The sequence below is a fragment of the Eurosta solidaginis genome, chromosome 1 (genome assembly GCF_040869045.1).
Source record: "Eurosta solidaginis isolate ZX-2024a chromosome 1, ASM4086904v1, whole genome shotgun sequence".
NCBI classification, from domain to species: Eukaryota; Metazoa; Arthropoda; class Insecta; order Diptera; family Tephritidae; genus Eurosta; species Eurosta solidaginis.
Genome location: NC_090319.1, coordinates 250867357 through 250888781, shown reverse-complemented (window position 1 = coordinate 250888781; position 21425 = coordinate 250867357). Strand labels below are relative to the sequence as shown.

The 21425-nt window shown below is 37.7% G+C and overlaps 1 protein-coding gene and 1 long non-coding RNA gene across 6 annotated transcripts in view; both read left to right on the top strand.

The window, feature by feature from the left end:
- Window positions 1-21425, top strand: part of Alp4 (Alkaline phosphatase 4) — a 63362-nt gene that overhangs the window by 16521 nt on the left and 25416 nt on the right. The gene's annotated exons all lie outside the window — the stretch shown is intronic.
- On the top strand, window positions 8267-9603 carry LOC137241993 (uncharacterized). Its single transcript, XR_010950045.1, has 3 exons — window positions 8267-8506; window positions 8573-8723; window positions 8799-9603. It is a non-coding gene; the product is annotated as an uncharacterized lncRNA (long non-coding RNA).

Genomic DNA, 21425 nt, shown 5'->3' with positions numbered 1-21425 from the left:
TTAAGCTCGTACAGCTCATCGTTAAATCTTCTTCAGTACTCGCCGTCGCCAACGCGCAGAGGTCCGTAGATCTTTCGAAGAACGTTTCTCTCAAACACTGCCAGACCCGCTTCATCGCATGTAAATAAAAACAAAAAACCGATTTACTAATTTACTTTTTCTCATTAAGTTTCATTATACATACATACGTATATTTAATATACAGGTGTTCTGAATACTTATGATATGTATATCATCAACAGCATTTCACACTTGCCGAGTTTTTTAATATCTGTCTACTTTTAATTGCTGTCGGTTGATTTCATCCTATTTATAAAGTGACTAGCTATTACCCGCCGCGTTGCTGCTGCAAAAAAAAACTAGGCTCAGAAATTGGTATTTATGCATTTGTAAAGATTATTTTCTAAAGTTGTAAGTTATAGCTTATGATGCATGCTTTCATCGCTCACTCCTACTCAGCGTTGCCATATATTTTTTTTCCAATTCGTCAAACGCTGCCCAAAAAATCGTCAAAAATCGTCATATCTATGGCAACAACCAATAACAACCAAAGTCGAGTTAAGACGAAATAGGGTTATTACCAGGGGCCGTACGATGAGATCGCCGGTTTCATTCAACAATATTATCTTTAAAAGCGCTTTCCTGAAAATTGTCGTTGGTTGCTATTTCTTGTTGCCACATATATGTGACATATAAAAGCTTTTTAATTCATTTCGTTTTATTTTATAAATGACAAAAACGTTTTAAAAGATAAATTTTGTATTACATATAAAAGGTATTTGTTTTCAGTCTATTTCATGACTTAGTTTAACATTTTCGCGTTCATTTTTATACTCAGCTAAGCAGAGCTCACAGAGTATATTAATTTTGTTCGCATAACGATACCCTGTAAGGGCATAAACTAATCGAGATAGATATAGACTATATATCAAAATGATCTGAGCGAAAAAAGAAATTCATTTAGCCATGTCCGTCCGTCTTTCCGCCCGTAAACACGATAACTTGAGTAAATGTTGAGGTATCTTGATGAAATTTGGTACGTACGTTCCTGGGCACTCATCTCAGATCACTATTTAAAATGAACGAAATCGGACTATAACCACGCCTACTTTTTCGATATCGAAAATTTCGAAAAACCGAAAAACTGCGATAATTCATTATTAAGGACGGATGAAACGATGAAACTTGGTAGGTGGGTTGACCTTATGACGCAGAATAGAAAATTAGTAAAATCTTGGACAATGGGCGTGGCACCGCCTACTTTTAATAGAAGGTAATTTAAAAGTTTTGCAAGCTGTCATTTGGCAGTCGTTGAAGATATCATGATGAAATTTGGCAGGAACGTTACTCCTACTACTATATGTGTGCTAAATAAAAATTAGCAAAATCGGATAACGAACACGCCCACTTTTTAAAAAAATAATTTTAACAAAAAATTGAATATCTTTACAGTGTATAAGTAAATTATGTCAAGATTCAACTCCAGTAATGATATGGTGCAAAAACTTACAAAAATAAAAGAAAATTTAAAAATGGGCGTGGCTCCGCTCTTTTTCATTTAATTTGTCTAGAATACTTTTATTGCCATAAGTCGAACAAAAATTTACCAATACTTGTGAAATTTGGTAAGGGCATAGCTTCTGTTATAGCTTCTGACGATAACTGTTTTCTGTGAAAATGGGCGAAATCGGTTAAAGCCACGCCCAGTTTTTATACACAGTGGACCGTCTGTCCGTCCGCTCGGCCGTTAACACCATAATTTGACCAAAAACCGATATATCTTCACTAAACTTAGTTCACGTACTTATCTCAACTCACTTTATCTTGGTATTAAAAATGGGCGAAATCCGACTATGACCACGCCCACTTTTTCGATATCGAAAATTTCGAAAAATGCCATAATTACATACCAAATACGAAAAAGGGATGAAAAATGGTGATTGGATTGGTTTTTTGACATATTTTGCGTCATTAAAAAACTTTGTAAAATGGGTGTGACATCTACCATATTAAGTAGAAGAAAATGAAAAAGTTCTGCAGGGCGAAATCCAAAGCCCTTGGAATCATGACAGAAATACTGTTCGTGGTATTACATACATAAATAAATTAGCGGTACCCGAAAGATGATGTTCTGGGTCACCCTGGTCCGACATCTCGAAAACGCCTTCACGTATACAACTAAGGTTCACTCCCTTTTGAAACCCTCATTAATACCTTTAACTTGATACTCATATCGTACAAACACATTATAGAGTCACCCCTGGTCCACCTTTATGGCGATTTCTCGAAAAGGCGTCCACCTGTGGAACTATGGTCCACTCCCTTTTAAAATACTCTTTATTACCTTCCATTTGATACCAATGTCATACAAACACATTCCAGGGTTACCCTAGGTTCATTTTCTACATGGTGATCTTCTCTTATTTTGTCTCCAAAGCTCTCATCTGGGTATGTAATGTTCGGTTACACCCTAACTTAGCCTTCCTTACTTGCTTATATGTTTTAGAAAAATTCGTTCTACATTCGCTGATGAGTATGACAAGCACCTTACATCTGCAACGAAGTCAGCTCGTTTGGTAATAGAAATAGTTTTCCAAAAAACTTCTAGGGAAACCTTAGAAATGTCTTCAAAATATGTCTTAAATTCTAAAAACTTCAATTACCTATACTCGATATCAATATCCTGAACAATTTTCTGATCGATTGTGTGTGAAGAATGTTGCAAGACCAAATGAAAAGAACAACGTCTTTGGGATCCATGAACCTTAAGTTTTGTAGTGCAACATTGTTAAAATCAAAACGCTTTTTAATTTGATCACACAAATCACTATAAAAATAACACAATCTTGTTTAAATTTGACTTTTTCTTGCTCGGAAATGTTAAAAGCAGTCTTAAATCGTAATTTTTCATTAGAAAATCGTCCAAGCGTCATTCTAGTTTAAAATCGTCAAAATGCGTCGTCAATCTGTCAACGCTGCTCCGACTCTTCTCTTCATTCTCTCACTTCCTTTGTCACTACCACTTCTCTAAAATTGTCTTCACTTATTCTCTTTCTCCTTAATCTATTCTTACTCCTCTGTCTTTCTTTAACCCTTGACCTCCCTCCCCCTCGCTCTCTTGCTATAAGACATTCCATCTTCATCTGGTTCTGCCTCTGCTTGTTCCTTTCCGCTTATTCGCTTACCTTTCCAAATAGATGAATATGCCGTTTGTGGAATTTCTCCAAGCAAGAAGTCCAGAAAAGCGGGGCATTGTTGAGAACTTTGTCACTTAACGGCGACCGCCGTGGTGTGATGATAGCGTGATCTGTTTACCACACCGAAGATCCTGGGTACAATTCCCAGGCAAAGCAATATCAAAATTTAGAAAACAAAATTTCTAAGAGGGGTCGCCCCTCGGCAATGATTTGGAAAACACTCCGAGTGTATTTTTGCCATGAAAAGCCTCTCAGTGCCATCTGCCAGTTTGTGGGAAAAATTAAAAGATCATGATGCACATTGGAAGTGAAGCTCGGCCTGAAATCCCCTCGGAGGTAATCGCGAGTTGCAAAGCAACTCTCATTACTGGAACGTTATTTAAGAGAATTTAGAATTTACTATTCAGTATACGGTTTCTGGCAAATATTTAGAGTTTATTGTTAGGGATATCGTGTCGTAAGAGTAACTACACACATATGTAGTAATAAAGGCAATAAGATGGTTAAATATTCTATTTCATACAATACACGAATAAAAGTTTGAGTATACCCAGTTGGGACTTTTGTGGCCAGCCTCACAAAAAAAATAACTTTAAGGCAATTTATCTAGCTTGATTTCTAGCTAACCCTAAAGAAATGCAGAAATCAAATAGTTAGGAATAATTTCCTTTACTTTTTCCAACCTGACTTCTAGTCAAACCTAAAGTCATCCAGAAATCATCAAGTTAAGAACAAAATTCTTAAGAGCTGGTTAGTGTTTTTAGGCTAACTTTTAGTCAGCCAAATGTCATGCAGAAGTAAGCCACTCGACAATAACTTTTTCTATGTTGATTTTTAGTTAACTACAAAGTCATGCAGAAGTAAATAATAAGAGAATAAAATTCTTCTCGTTTTGTACGTTGTTACAGGCAGACTTTTAGCTAACCATAAAGTAATGCAGAAAAAACAGATTATAAAAGAACTACTCTGCTTTTGTTAGCTTTGAGAATTAGTTCTCAATGTGTTAACTCTCAGTAACTTCAAAAAAATTAAAAAAATTGTGAAAGAAAATATTCAAGAATTGCAATATAAAATTAAATAAAAGCTAATAAAAATATAATCGTATAATTAATAAATTTTTAATATTGTGAATCATAAGGGTGCAGCAGGAGAAACCTACGAAGGCTGTTTAAAAAAGAAAGAGAAGTATATGTTCAAAAATTACAGAAGCCAAATAGTGCACATGTGCAAAAACAAAACGGTGACGGTTATGAAAATTTATGCGCTGATAATGAGGTTTTTGAAATGGAGAATGAACCAAAAAAATTATTAAGGGATAAGATAAGAGATTGGTATTTTTTACATAGGCCTACTAGAGAATGCCTTGAGGACCTTCTACCGATTTTAGTGGGGGGCGAATTTAAACGTACCCTTGACTACAAAATCGTTTAGTATAAGTCGAGAAAAGCTTCAGTTGCGGAAAATATCTTACGGAGTATATTGCCATTTCGGGCTATTAAAGCAATTGCGCAAAGTCTTGGCTTTCGCAAACAATGTAGAACAACTTGTAGTAGACATTAACATTGACGGTCTACCACTGTTTAAAAGTTCCAGTACTCAGTTGTGGCCAATTCTGGTTAAAATTGCTAATGTCTCCGAAGAGTCAGTGTTTCCAGTTGGTGTTTATATTGGTACAAAAAAACCATTAGATGTAAACGAATTTTTATCGGAACTTATACAAGAACTAAAGAGTTTATTTGAAACTGGAGTAGTTGTCGGAGATAAGATTGTTCATCTCAATGTAAGAGCAATTATTTGCGATGCTCCCGTAAAGGCGTTCATATGTGGCATAGTTAGTCATGTGTCTAGTCATGGTTGCACAAAATGCAACCGGGTTGGGAAAAAAATTGGCACGGTTCTGATTTATGCAACAGAGTCTGGGGACCTTATTTCTGACAATGACTTTAATTGTCGAAAATACTTGAGTCATCATCAAAAACAATTCGATAATTAAAGAAAAAAAAAACTTTTTTAAAAATAAGCTTTTATTATTTTGGTTAATAAAATTAACTAAAAAGTAAACAATAAATTGACTCTAAAGAAATATAACACTTTATAAGTTCATTGTAAGCTTAAACGATAATTAGGCTTTTTCGTCTGCGACAAAAAAATTCTATATTTTACATAATTATATATTTTTAACATTAAAACTTTACACCTAAATTATTAAATCTTACAGTTTATATCACAGTCCTAATTGTTCTAATAAAAAACGTGTTAAATTTTGATAGTATAATTAAGAACATTTAGGATCTCCTTTTCTTGCTATCGCAATGCAACACGCTTTTATTAGAACAATTAGGACTGTGATATAAACTGTAAGATTTAATAATTTAGGTGTAAAGTTTTAATGTTAAAAATATATAATTATGTACAATATAGAATTTTTTTGTCGCAGACGAAAAAGCCTAATTATCGTTTAAGCTTACAATGAACTTATAAAGTGTTATATTTCTTTAGAGTCAATTTATTGTTTACTTTTTAGTTAATTTTATTAACCAAAATAATAAAAGCTTATTTTTAAAAAAGTTTTTTTTCTTTAATTTTATTTTTTACTTTTTAGTTCGTTTTATTAACAAGTAATAGAAGCTTGTTCTTATAAAAGCTTTAAATATAAGTATAGGGGGTGAAACAAAAACACATATATCAGTTACATCTGCGTATAATGCGTATTGGAATTTATTAGTACACATTTTATGCGCAGCAACTTCAGAGGTGTATTTAAAGTTTAAAGCATTGTAAATATAAGTATTGAAGTCATGAGCGTGGGCATTCGCGCAATTTTAGTGATGTAAATTGCATGGCGCCAGCGCCAATGCGGTGCCAGCTCAATGGTAGCTCATTGACGAAATTACTCCAAGCGAATTTTTGACGCTTCTTAGTAGTGAGTGCGTAGTACATTTTACTTGCGCTATTGAGTGAAACGACTTTTGTGTGTCAGGTACGAGTTTGGTGTTATTGGCGCTACTGACAGTGATGACACTGAGCTGTTGACGGTAGCGCTGGTAGTTCAGATTTTGAATCAGAGAAAGAATTGATGACCCGTGTGAATTATTATGGCTTTGGCCGTGTAAATTATTATGGTGTATTTGTATATTTTAGATTTAATGCACAATTAATATTTGTGTGTTTGAGCGGCCAAATAATAACAGTAGTATTGCTAAAGTGCTGCTTAGTTGATGGAATGTCGCAAATTTCTTAGCGATGATCAGCAGATTGTCAATATTTCGTTCAACGGACGCGCGAAATTGCCACATCTGCTCAAATTTTCCAAAGATTTTCCATTCTTGATTTAACTTAAGCTGTTATGCCAATATTTTTCAGCCAGCTTTTTTCAAATAGGTAATTTTTCCAAAAGCAAAATAAATTACAGAAAAGATTACAGGGTTATACAGCCTTAAAAATTCAGCTATGTTGGTTATACACAGAAATACAACAGAGGGTTGTGTCTCCTCTTTTCGCAAGCGATGAGATTCACCACGCGTGACACGTGATTCACCACGTCCAAATATCACAATCCACGGATAGGTACCGGCGTGTTTGTATGGGACTTAGGCTGTTATGCCAAAGTAAATACAAATCTTTACCGATAACTGTGTTATCGATAAATTTATCGAATTCTAACAAAGTAATATTGCATTGTCATCGGAGTTATACATGTGTGCAAAATTTCAGCTCAATCGGACACCGGGAAGTGTATCAAATTTAACTTGCAAGATTCCATTACAGACAACAAAAGTGAAAGTAAATAAAAGCTTATAAAAAATAAAAATCCTCTTGAATTAATCAATTTGGCGATGGTTTCTCATGTACCACTTGACCCAATGCATCTCTTAGATTTAGGCGTTTTGAGAAAGATTTTGATGCGTTTAATAAATAACAAAACCAATTATTATATCACAAATGGGGAAAAAGAAAAATTATCTAATCATATAAAGTCCTTCCGAAAATATATTCCCAAAGAGTTTGTTCGTTTACCCAAGGTATTTGAGGAGTTGGCGAATTGGAAAGCAACTGAATATCGCCAATACCTTTTATATACAGGAGTTTTGGTTTTAAAAAACTATGTACATGAAGTTTTTTCCTATGAGTTTTTTTTACTTCACTGTGCTTCTCGTTTTCTTTCCTGCCCTAGGACTTGTCAAAAGAATGCCGATAACGCTCAAGTTATGCTCGAACTTTTTGTAGAAAACTTTTTAGTAATTTTCGGACAAGATAGTATTTCTTATAATGTGCACGGTTTAGTATACTTAAGTAATTGCGTTAAGACATTTGGACCATTAACTAGTTTCTCTGGTTATCCATTTGAGAACTATTTACAAGTTTTGAAACGCTATGTTAAAAAACCGTCAAAAATTCTGGAGCAAATTTTTAAGAGAGTTCAACACGAAAACTTTTTTACAGTCGAAACACAAATTAAGTTTAAGGAAAAACGCGGAACTATTTTTAGTCTCACAACTAAACATTTCTTTTTCAATGCTCTGAGTCCCAATAACTTCTGCGCCATTCGGCCTTTCATTCCTATAGTAATTACGGGTTTCGATGCAAGCGGAAGGGGAGTTCTCCTGCTGCGCTCAATACATGGATGTAACTAAAATAATCGTATATAAAATAAAAAATTTAAATAACCAAATGAAATTTTATACATAACAAAAATTAATCTATACTAAATAAAATCGTTACAAATTTCTATCAATATAGTTACATAAATAGCTACTCAAAAAAAAAAAAAAACAAATACTGTAAAATAGACATTAAATAACATCAATAACAAATATTATCTGAAGGATATATAAAATTCAACACTTTAATGCAAACCAAAGCTTACCTACCCAATGTAGTAAGTATAACTATTCATATATTTATATGTACATACTTATGTAGCTATAACATAATTAAATGTTGTTTAAAACGTTATCTTTTAGATTATATCGAGACCAATCCTTGCCGAAATTGTACTAACCTGAGGACGATTTTTGAAGAGAAATTTCAGCATTTGACAGAAATACTAAAGGAACTGAAAAGTAAAAATTGCTGTGGCTAAAATAGTTATGTGTATGTGCATTTGTTGTTTGTGTATACTTATATTAGATACTGTAGTCTCGCAAAACGTTACTGTGGAAGCTTTGGCAACTCAGAAAGTGTTGTCAGAAAGGCTTCAGCAACAGGAGAATGAGAATGACGATGTCAGAAAAGCTTTCCCCATTAAAAACATGAATGAGATGGACCGTCTTAATAGTGCCATAGTGGAGGGAAACCGAGCTATTTATGTAAGCATCCATTTTTGCCGTGACATTTTAGTATAGGCTGTAATTATCCTTTTTTTTCTTTTAAAGACAAACGTTATGAAATCCCTTATTAAGGGCCGGCTTGCAAAAACGTTGGTGGAAGTAATGTCCAAAGACGTCATAACTGAAATTAATAAAGACGAAGTGCTCGGTAAAAAACGCCTAAAAGATTTTAAGCACTTATTTGAAACACTTAAAGGTAATTAATAAATAACTTGTATTTTATTAGTTTTTATGTTCTTGAGCTCATTAAGTACAATTTCTTTTTCAACAGAGACAATTCGGTCAGTATCCACAGAAGATCCCGAAACTTCTTTACGGACTGCCATGAAAGTTATTTAAAAACGCCAATCCATGCCATTCATATTAAAAATAACAAGTAAGGAAGGCTAAGTTCGGGTGTAACCGAACATTACATACTCAGTTGAGAGCTATGGAGACAAAATAAGGGAATTGTTAATAGAATTTGCTTGCACAATATGAGTATCAAATGAAAGGTTTTAATGAGTATTTTAAAAGGGAGTTGGCCTTAGTTCTATAGGTGGACGCCTTTTCGAGATATCGCCATAAACGTGGACCAGCGGTGACTCTAGAGTTTGTTTGTACGATATGGGTATCAAATGAAACGTGTTAATGAATATTTTAAAAGGGAGTGGGCCTTAATTCTATAGGTGGACGACTTTTCGGGATATTGTTATAAAGGTGGACCAGGGGTTACTCTATATTGTGTTTGTACGATATGGGTATCAAATTAAAGGTATTAATGAGGGGTTTAAAAGGGAGTGGTGGTAGTTGTATATGTGAAGGCGTTTTCGAGATATCGACCAAAATGTTGACCAGGGTGACCCAGAACATCATCTGTTGGATACCGCTAATTTATTTATATATATAATACCACGAACAGTATTCCTGCCAAGATTTCAAGGGCTTTTTATTTCGTCCTGCAGAATTTTTTCATTTCATTCTACTTAATATGGTAGGTGTCACACCCATTTTACAAAGTTTTTTCTAAAGTTATATTTTGCGTCAATAAACCAATCTAACTACCATGTCATCCCTTTTTTCGTATTTGGTATAGAATTATGGCATTTTTTTTATTTTTCGTAATTTTCGATACCGAAATAGTGGGCATGGTCATAGTCGGATTTCGGCCATTTTTTATACCAATACAAAGTGATTTCATATAATTACGTGAACTAAGTTTAGTAAAGGTATATCGATTTTTGCCCAAGTTAACGGCCGAGCGGAAGGACAGACGGTCGACTGTGTGTAAAAACTGGGCGCGGCTTCAACCGATTTCGCCCTTTTTCACAGAAAACAGTTACCGTCCTAGAATCTAAGCCCCTACACAATTTCACAAGGATTGGTACATTTTTGTTCGACTTATGGCATTAAAAGTATCATAGACAAATTAAATGAAAAAGGGCGGAGCCACGCCCATTTTGAAATTTTCTTTTATTTTTGTATTTTGTTACACCATATCATTACTGGAGTTGAATGTTGACATAATTTACTTATATACTGTAAAGATATTAAATTTTTTGTTAAAATTTGACTTTAAAAAAATTTTTTTTTAAAAGTGGGCGTGGTTGTTCTCCGATTTTGCAAATTTTTATTAAACATATATATAGTAATAGGAGTAACGTTCCTGCCAAATTTCATCGTGATATCTTCAACGACTGCCAAAATACAGCTTGCAAAACTTTTAAATTACCTTCTTTTAAAAGTGGGCGGTGCCACGCCCATTGCCCAAAATTTTACAAATTTTCTATTCTGCGTCATAAGTTCAAGTCACCTACCAAGTTTCATGGCTTTGTCCGTCTTTGGTAATGAATTATCGCACTTTTTCGGTTTTTCGAAATTTACGATATCGAAAAAGTGGGCGTGGTTATAGTCCGATATCGTTCAGTTTAAATAGCGATCTGAGATGAGTGCCCAGGAACCCGCATACAAAATTTCATCAGGATACCTCAAAATTTACTCAAGTTATCGTGTTAACGGACAGACGGACGGACGGACATGGCTAAATCAAATTTTTTTTCGATACTGATGATTTTGATATATGGAAGTCTATATCTATCTCGATTCCTTTATACCTGTACAACCAACCGTTATCCAATCAAAGTTAATATACTCTGTGAGCTCTGCTCAACTGAGTATAAAAATAAAACATAAATGTAATAAGGTTCTGAGGACTCATCTCAGATCGCTATTTAAAATGAACAATATCGGACTATAACCACGCCCACTTTTTCGATATCGAAAATTTCGAAAAACCGAAAAAGGGCGATAATTCATTACCAAAGACGAATAAAGGGATGAAACTTGGTAGGTGAGTTGAACTTATGACGCAGAATAGAAAATTAGGAAAAATTTGAGCAATGGGCGTGGCACCACCCACTTTTAAAAGAAGGTAATTTAAAAGTTTTGCAAGCTGTATTTTGGCAGTCGTTGAAGATATCATGATGAAATTTGGCAGGAACGTTACTCCTATTACTATATGTATGTTTAATAAAATTAGCAAAATCGGGGAACAACCACGCCCACTTTTAAAAAAAAATTTTTTTAAGTCAAATTTTAATAAAATATTTAATATCTTTACAGTATATAAGTAAATTATGTCAACATTCAACTCCAGTAATGATATGGTGCAGCAAAATGCAAAAATAAAAGAAAATTTCAAAATGGGCATGGCTCCGCCCTTTTTCATTTAATTTGTCTAGGATACTTTTAATGCCATAAGTCGAACAAAAATTAACCAATCCTTGTGAAATTTGGTAGGGTCTTAGATTCTGGGACGATAACTTATTTCTGTGAAAAAGAGCGAAATCGGTTGAAGCCACGCCCAATTTTTATACACAGTCGACCGTCTGTCATTCTGCTCTGCCGTTAACACGATAACTTGAGCAAAAATCGATATATCTTTACTAAACTTAGTTCACGTACTTATCTGAACTCACTTTGTATTGGTATAAAAAATGGCCGAAATCGGACTATGACCACGCCCACTATGGCGATATCTCGAAAAGGCGTCCAACTATAGAACTAAGCCCCACGCCCTTTTAAAATACTCATTAACACCTTTCATTTGATACCCATATCGTACAAACATATTCTAGAGTCACCGCTGGTCCACCTTAATGGCTATATCTCGAAGAGGCGTTCACCTATAGAACTAAGGCCCACGCCCTTTTAAAATACTCATTAACACCTTTCATTTGATACCCATATCGTACAAACATATTCTAGAGTCACCCCTGGTCCACCTTTATGGCCTTATCTCGAGAAGGCGTCCACCTATAGAACTAAGGCCCACTTCCTTTTAAAATACTCATTAATACCTTTCGTTTGATACCCATATTGTACAAACGCATGCTAGGGTCACCCCTGGTCCACCTTTATGCCGATATCTCGAAAAGGCGACCACTTATACAACTACCACCACTCCATTTTAAAACCCTCATTTATACCTTTAATTTGATACCGATATCGTACAAACACATTCTAGAGTCACCCCTGGTCCACCTTTATGGCGATATCCCGAAAAGGCGTCCACCTATAGAACTAAGCCCCACGCCCTTTTGGAATACTTATTAACACCTTTCGTTTGATACCGATATCGTACAAACACATTCTAGAGTCACCCCTGGTCCACCTTTATGGCGATATCTCTAAACGGCGTCCACCTATATAACTAAGGCCCACTCCCTTTTAAAATTCTCATTAAAAATTTTTGTTTGATACCCATATTGTACAAACACATTCTAGAGTCACCCCTGGTCCACCTTTATGGCGATATCTCGAAAAGGCGTTCACCTATAGAACTAAGGCCCACGCCCTTTTAAAATACTCATAAACACCTTTCATTTGATACCCATATCGTACAAACATATTCTAGAGTCACCGCTGGTCCACCTTAATGGCTATATCTCGAAGAGGCGTTCACCTATAGAACTAAGGCCCACGCCCTTTTAAAATACTCATTAACACCTTTCATTTGATACCCATATCGTACAAACATATTCTAGAGTCACCCCTGGTCCACCTTTATGGCCTTATCTCGAGAAGGCGTCCACCTATATAACTAAGGCCCACTCCCTTTTAAAATACTCGTTAATACCTTTCGTTTGATACCCATATTGTACAAACGCATTCTAGAGTCACCCCTGGTCCACCTTTATGCCGATACCTCGAAAAGGCGACCACCTATACAACTACCACCACTCCCTTTTAAAACCCTCATTAATGCCTTTAATTTGACACCCATAACGTACAAACACATTCTAGAGTCACCCCTGGTCCACCTTTATGGCGATATGTCGAAAAGGAGTTCACCTATAGAACTAAGGCCCACGCCCTTTTAAAATACTCATTAAAACCTTTCATTTGATACCCATATCGTACAAACATATTCTAGAGTCACCGTTGGTCCACCTTAATGGCTATATCTCGAGAAGGCGTCCACCTATAGAACTAAGGCCCACGCCCTTTTAAAACACTCATTAACACCTTTCATTTGATACCCATATCGTACAAACACATTCTAGAGTCACCCCTGGTCCACCTTTATGGCGATATCTCGAAAAGGCGTCCACCTATAGAACCAGGGCCCACTCCCTTTTAAAATACTCATTAACACCTCTCGTTTGATACCCATATTGTACAAACGCATTCTAGAGTCACCCCTGGTCCACCTTTATGCCGATATCTCGAAAAGGCGTGCACCTATAGAACTAAGCCCCACGCCCTTTTAAAATACTCATTAACACCTTTCATTCGATACCCCTATTGTACAAACGGATTCTAGAGTCACACCTGGTCCACCTTTATGCCGATATCTCGAAAAGGCGACCACCTATAGAACTAAGCCCCACGCCCTTTTAAAATACTCATTAACACCTTTCATTTGATACCCATATCGTACAAACATATACTAGACTCACCCCTGGTCCACCTTTATGGCGATATCTCGAAAAGGCGTCCACCTATAGAACTAAGCCCCACGCCCTTTTAAAACACTCATTAACACCTTTCATTTGATACCCATATCGTACAAACACATTCTAGAGTCACCCCTGGTCCACCTTTATGGCGATATCCCGAAAAGGCGTCCACCTATAGAACTAAGCCCACGCCTTTTTAAAATACTCATTAACACCTTTCATTTGATACCCATATCGTACAAACATATTCTAGAGTCACCGCTGGTCCACCTTAATGGCTATATCTCGAGAAGGCGTCCACCTATAGAACTAAGGCCCACGCCCTTTTAAAATACTCATTAACACCTTTCATTTGATACCCATATCGTACAAACACATTCTAGAGTCACCCCTGGTCCACCTTTATGGCGATATCTCGAAAAGGCGTCCACCTATAGAACTAAGGCCCACTCCCTTTTAAAATACTCATTAACACCTCTCGTTTGATACCCATATTGTACAAACGCATTCCAGAGTCACCCCTGGTCCACCTTTATGTCAATATCTCGAAAAGGCGACCACCTATACAACTACCACCACTCCCTTTCAAAACCCTCATTAATACCTTTAATTTGATATCCATATCGTTCAAACACATTCTAGAGTTACCCCTGGTCCACCTTTATAGCGATATCTCGAAAAGGCGTGCACCTATAGAACTAAGACCCACGCCCTTTTAAAATACTCACTAACACCTTTTATTTGATACCCCTATTGTACAAACGCATTCTAGAGTCACACCTGGTCCACCTTTATGCCGATATCTCGAAAAGGCGACCACCTATACAACTACCACCACTCCCTTTTAAAATCCTCATTAATACCTTTCATTTGATACCCCTATCGTACAAACACATTCTAGAGTCACCCCTGGTTCACCTTTATGGCGATATCTCGAAAAGGCGTCCACCTATAGAACTAAGCCCTACGCCCTTTTAAAATAATCATTAACACCATTCATTTGATACCCATATCGTACAAACATATTCTAGAGTCACTCCTGGTCCACCTTTATGGCTATATCTCGATAAGGCGTCCACCTATAGAACTAAGGCCCACTTCCTTTTAAAATACTCATTAACACCTTTCGTTTGATACCCATATTGTACAAAGGCATTCTAGAGTCACCCCTCGTCCACCTTTATGCCAATATCTCGAAAAGGCGACCACCTATACAACTACCACCACTCCCTTTTAAAACCCTCATTAATACCTTTAATTTGATATCCATATCGTTCAAACACATTCTAGAGTTACCCCTGGTCCACCTTTATGGCGATATATCGAAAAGGCGTACACCTATAGAACTAAGCCCGACGCCCTTTTAAAATACTCATTAACACCTTTTATTTGATACCCCTATTGTACAAACGCAGTCTAGAGTCACACCTGGTCCACCTTTATGCCGATATCTCGAAAAGGCGACCACCTATACAACTACCACCACGCCCTTTTAAAATACTCATTCACACCTTTCATTTGATACCCATATCGTACAAACATATTCTAGAGTCACCCCTGGTCCACCTTTATGGCGATATCTCGAAAAGGCGTCCACCTATAGAACTAAGCCCCACGCCCTTTTAAAATACTCATTAACACCTTTCATTTGATACCCCTATTGTACAAACGCATTCTAGAGTCACACCTGGTCCACCTTTATGCCGATATCTCGAAAAGGCGACCACCAATACAACTACCACCACTTCCTTTTAAAACCCTCATTAGTACCTTTAATTTGATACCCATATCGTACAAACACATTCTAGAGTCACCTCTGGTCCATTTATGGCGATATCTCGAAAAGGCGTCCACCTATAGAACTAAGCCCCACGCCCTTTTAAAATACTCATTAGCACCTTTCATTTGATACCCATATCGTACAAACATATTTTAGAGTCACTCCTGGTCCACCTTTATGGCTATATCTCGATAAGGCGTCCACCTATAGAACTAAGGCCCACTTCCTTTTAAAATACTCATTAACACCTTTCGTTTGATACCCATATTGTACAAACGCATTCTAGAGTCACCCCTGGTCCACCTTTATGCCAATATCTCGAAAAGGCGACCACCTATACAACTACCACCACTCCCACTCACTTTTAAAACCCTCATTAATACCTTTAATTTGATACCCATATTGTTCAAACACATTCTAGATTCACCCCTGGTCCACCTTTATGGCGATATCTCGAAAAGGCGTCCACCTATTGAACTCAGCCCCACGCCCTTTTAAAATACTCAGTAACACCTTTCGTTTGATAGCCATATTGTACAAACACATTCTAGAGACACCCCTGGTCCACCTTTATGGCGATATCTCGAAAAGGCGTCCACCTATAGAACTAAGCCCCCCGCCCTTTTAAAATACTCATTAACACCTTTCGTTTGATACCCATATTGTACAAACGCATTCTAGAGTCACCCCTGATCCACCTATATGGCGATATTTCGAAAAGGCGTCCACCTATAGAACTAAGGCCCACTCCTTTTTAAAATGTTCATTGACCCCTTTTCATTTGATTCCCATATCGTACAAACAAATTCTGGAGTTAACCCTGATCCACCTTTATGGCGATATCCCTAAATGTTGTCCACCAATAAAACTATGGCCCACTCCCCCTTAAAATACTCTTTAATACCTTTCATTTGATACAAATGTCATACAAACATATTCCAGGGTTACCCTCGGTTCATTTTCCTACATGGTTATTTTCCCTTATGTTGCCACCATAGCTCTCAACTGAGTATGTAATGTTCGGTTACACCCGAACTTTACCTTCCTTACTTGTTTTAGATTATAACCGTTAATTGAGCATTTTATTGTTTGTTTTAATTATTAAACTGTACTAATTTTATTGTAATTTTTTATTTTAATATTTATTACTTTCTGTATGAATGTTTGCACAATATTTTAAATTTATAATAAATAAATGTAGAAATTGTTATTAAAAAGTTTGTAGTACTTTTTTTACGGCTGGGTAGCAATAAAATCTGCCAAAAGCTATAGAAAGGGGTTTCACTATAAGGTAATAAAAACTAGTCGACTTTAAGCTATGCCGAAGTAGTCAGCTAAAAGCCATATCGAAGCTGTCTGATTAGAAATCTATTTTAAAAAGCTAACTAAAATTTATAATAACAAAATTGGCTTAAAAGCAAGTCAAAAAAACGAACTGAAAATGTTCCCAAAATAGTTAACTTTTAATTGACCTTAAAAAGTTTTCTTGCAATCAGCTGGAAGTCGTGCAAAAGAAAGCACAGCTGACTACCTTCTAGGCCACCGCCATGTTAAAATAGTCAGATAGTTTCATATAAAGTAGTCAACTTTTCAAACAGTACTGGGTGCGAGGTACGCAACTTTAAATCCATTTGTGGTTAGCCAAATTCCCGACTGGGTAGCTTTAAAACATTTTTGTTCTACATGTATGACCAAACCAAGTTAGTTTAAAATTGAAGCTTTCCAAATACTTATGAATATGACAGCACTGATTCAGGTTTGAAATTTAAACTATTGTGCTTTTTTTGTTTTTAACCCTCGAGAGCATTTTGCTCAAGCAATTTTTCATTTCGCGAAATTCTATTTTCTAGGAAATTCTGGCACTTATTGTGGTGAGTACCTTCACTAGTAGTTGTGCTTCGTACTTTGACGATTAGTGCACGATCGGACGTGTAGGTAAGCTTCTTTTTTTCAGAGCGACATTTTGCTCATTGCACGAGAAACAATCTTAGTATTTTATGATTTATCTTTTTAGTTGAAAACCTCGGTCTTAACTCTAAGATTATTTTCTTTCACAATATTTATATTAGTATTTCCTAGTGTTGGTGAAGTGGAACGCAAACGTATTCGTTGTGCAAAAGATACTTCACAACTTGCTTCCTGGTTGGAAGAAGTTTTAGATGATGATAGCTCGGATTATGATGAAAATGAATTATTTCCAGATAGTGATGTTGAAACCATACATAGTGACCACAACACTGACTCTGAACAATCCACTGAGTAGGAGGAGGAGCAAGAGGAGGAGGGCAGCGTTTGTGAGTACCACGAGGTAGACGCAGTGTATATTGGGGAAAAGATAAGTGCACCAAATGGGCACTTGATCAACCCCTTCGCAATGTTCGTACGAGGCAGTGTAATATGATAATACACTTGCCACGAGTTACAAATTATTTACAAATCAAATACAGGCAAATTAACTTTAAAAACTTTAGCTCCTGATTTAAGAAATTCTATGGATCGCATTTTACCAGCAAAAGAACCTGAAATCCAACACGTATAACCTGGCTTTTGCGAACTTTGCTCCATGAGTAAAACCAGGCTTCGAAAAAAGAAGACTGATTTTTGTATTTTATTCTTTTATTTTGTTACAAGTTTTTTTTTGTTAATATACTAAAGTATAAATTTAACATTTTTGGTTATGTTTTGATTGAATGAATTTATATAATTTTCAGTGTGAATTTCTTAAATCTAATATATCTAATCTAATATCTAATATCTAATCTAATCTAATATATATTATAAATGGGAAAGTTTGGATGTTAAGATGTTTGGATGTTTGGATGTTTGGATGTTTGGATGTTTGGATGTTTGTCCAGACGTTTGTCTTTGTGACTCAATAACGCAAGAACGGCTGGACCGATTTGGATGAAATTTTGCACACATATAACCAATAGTCTAGAAGGATCTACTAGCTATATATTTTTCAAAAGGGGCGTGGTCCCCGCCCCCTAGGAACAGTTATAATTTAATTATTATAATTTTTCGTCTTTGCGACTGAATCACGCCAAAATGGCTACACGGATTTTAATGAAAATTGGGACACAGACAGTAGTCTACTAGCGAAATTTTTTTCGAGCATGGAAAGAGGGGTGGGGGTCCCACGACCCCTTCGAGAAATAATTTTTCATAATTTTCACCAATATCACAGACTCAAGGGGTCAAATAAGTCGAGGGCTTACAAAGTAAGCAGTGACACCCTCCGCCCGCCCCCCTTTATCTCCCCCTCTGGTGTAAAATCCATAAATTGTTATAACTCAATCTAAATTTTCTCCTAAATCAATAGTTTTTGGTATCTGGTACATACAGAACGAGATCTAGACAATTTTGGAGGAACGATCAGTGGTCCTCTCCTCTACTCTCGCCATCCGCCCTCCATCAATTGTTTTTATTAGCACGCTTTTATTAGCTTTACCTGTATGTTTCTATCTAACTTTTTATTCGCTCCAATGCGCCTGCTGCCTTATTAACATGGTTTTATAATTAGCTTCACCTTATTTGTAATACCGTAAGGGTCATATCGAGACCCTTCCGGGATCATTTCTGGATGGTTTTCGGAATCGGTCCGGGATTACGCCGGGGTAATTTCGGGACTTTTTCGGGACTATTTCGGGATCATTTTGGGACCCTTCCGGGATCATTTCTGTATAGTTTACGGGATCCGTCCGGGATCCCGTCGGGGTTATTTTGGAATATTTTCGGGACTATTCCGGAATCATTTCGGGACTATTTCGCGATCATTTGGGGACCCTTCCGGCATTATTTCTGGATGGTTTTCGGGATCCGTGCGGGATCTCGTTGAGGTCATATGGGGACTTTTTCGGGATCATTTGCGGGCTCTTCCGGCATCATTTCTGGATGGTTTTCGGGATCCGTCCGGGATATCGTCGGGGTCATTTGGGGACTTTTTCGGGATCATTTGGGGGCTCTTCCGGCATCATTTCTGGATGGTTTTCGGGATCCGTCCGGGATCTCGTCGGGGTCATTTGGGGACTTTTTCGGGATCATTTTGGGGCTCATCCGGCATCATTTCTGGATGGTTTTCGGGATCCGTCCGGGATCCAGTCGGGGTCATTTCGGGACTTTTTCGCGACTAATACGGGATCATTTGGAAACCCTTTCGGCATCATTTCTGGATGGTTTTCGGGATCCGTCCGGGATCCCATTACGGTAATTTCGGGACTATTAGGGGATCATTGGGAACCTTTCCGGCATCATTTCTGGATAATTTTCGGGATCCGTCCGGGATGCCGACGAGGTCATTTCGGGACTATTTCGGGATCATTTGGGATACCTACCGGCATCATTTCTGGATGGTTTTTGGGATTCGTCCGGGATCCCGTCGTGGTCCTTTCGGGACTTTTTTTCGACTAATACGGGATCATTTGCGGACCCTTTCGGCATCATTTCTGGATAGTTTTCGGGATCCCGTCACGGTCATTTCGGGACTATTAGGGGATCATTTGAGAACCTTTCCGGCATCATTTCTGTATTGTTTTCGGAATCCTTTCGGGATCCCGTCAGGGTCATTTTGGGACTTTTTCGGGGCTAATACGGGATCATTTGGGGATCCTCTAGGGGTCGTTTCGTGACTTTTTCTGTTTTATTTCGGGATCATTTGGGGACCCTTTCGGCATAATTTCTGGATAGTTGTCGGGATCCGTTCGGGATCCCGTCACGGTCATTTCGGAACTATTAGGGGATCATTTGAGGACCTTTCCGGCATCATTTCTGGATAGTTTTCGGAATCCTTTCGGGATCCCGTCAGGGTCATTTCGGAGCTTTTTCGGGATCATTTAAGGATGGCTTTCAGGATTCGTCCGTGAACCCGTCAGGGTAATTTCTGCACTTTTCCGAGACTATTTCGGGATCATTTTGGGACCTTCCCAAGATCATTTCTGGATGGATTTCGGGATTTGTCCGAGATGCCCTCAGGGTCATTTTGGGACTATTAGGTGAGCATTTGAGGACCTTTCCGGCATCACTTCTGGATGGTTTTCGGTATCCGTTCAGATTCCCGTCGGAATAATTGCGGGACTTTTTCGGGATCATTGGGGTCCCTTCCGACATCATTTCTGGATGTTTTTTGGGATTCGTCCGGCATCCCGTCGGGGTCATTTCGGGACTTTTTCTCGACTAATACGGGATCATTTGCGGGCCCTTTCGGTATCATTTCTGGATCGTTGTCGGGATCCGTTCGGGATCCCGTCAGGGTCTTTTCGGAACTATTGGGAGATCATTTGAGGACCTCTCCGGCATCATTTCTGGTTAGTTTTCGGGATCCTTTCCGGGTCCCATCAGGGTCATTTCGGGACTTTTTCGGCATCATTTAAGTTTGGTTTTCAGGATTCGTCCGGGATCCGTCAGGGTAATTTCTGGACTTTTTCCAGACTATTTCGGGATAATTTTGGGACCCTCCCAAGATCATTTCTGGATGGATTTCGGGATATGTCCGGGATGCCGTCAGGGTCATTTTGGGACTATTAGGTGATCATTTGAGGACCTTTTTGGCATCACTTCTGGATGGTTTTCGGTATCCGTTCAGGATCCCGTCGGAATTATTGCGGGACTTTTTCGGGATCATTTGGTGTCCCTTCCGGCATCATTTCTGGATGGTTTTTGGGATTCGTCCGGCATCCCGTCGGGGTCATTTCGGGACTTTTTCTCGACTAATACGGGATCATTTGCGGGCCCTTTCGGTATCATTTCTGGATAGTTGTCGGGATCCGTTCGGGATCCCGTCAGGGTCTTTTCGGAACTATTGGGAGATCATTTGAGGACCTTTCCGGCATCATTTCTGGTTAGTTTTCGGGATCCTTTCCGGATCCCATCAGGGTCATTTCGGGACTTTTTCGGCATCATTTAAGATTGGTTTTCAGGATTCGTCCGGGATCCGTCAGGGTAATTTCTGGACTTTTCCCATACTATTTCGGGATAATTTTGGGACCCTCCCAAGATCATTTCTGGATGGATTTCGGGATCTGTCCGGGATGCAGTCAGGGTCATTTTGGGACTATTAGGTGATCATTTGAGGACCTTTTCGGCATCACTTCTGAATGGTTTTCGGTATCCGATCAGGATCCCCTCGGAATCATTGCGGGACTTTTTCGGGATCATTTGGGGTCCCTCCCAAGATCATTTC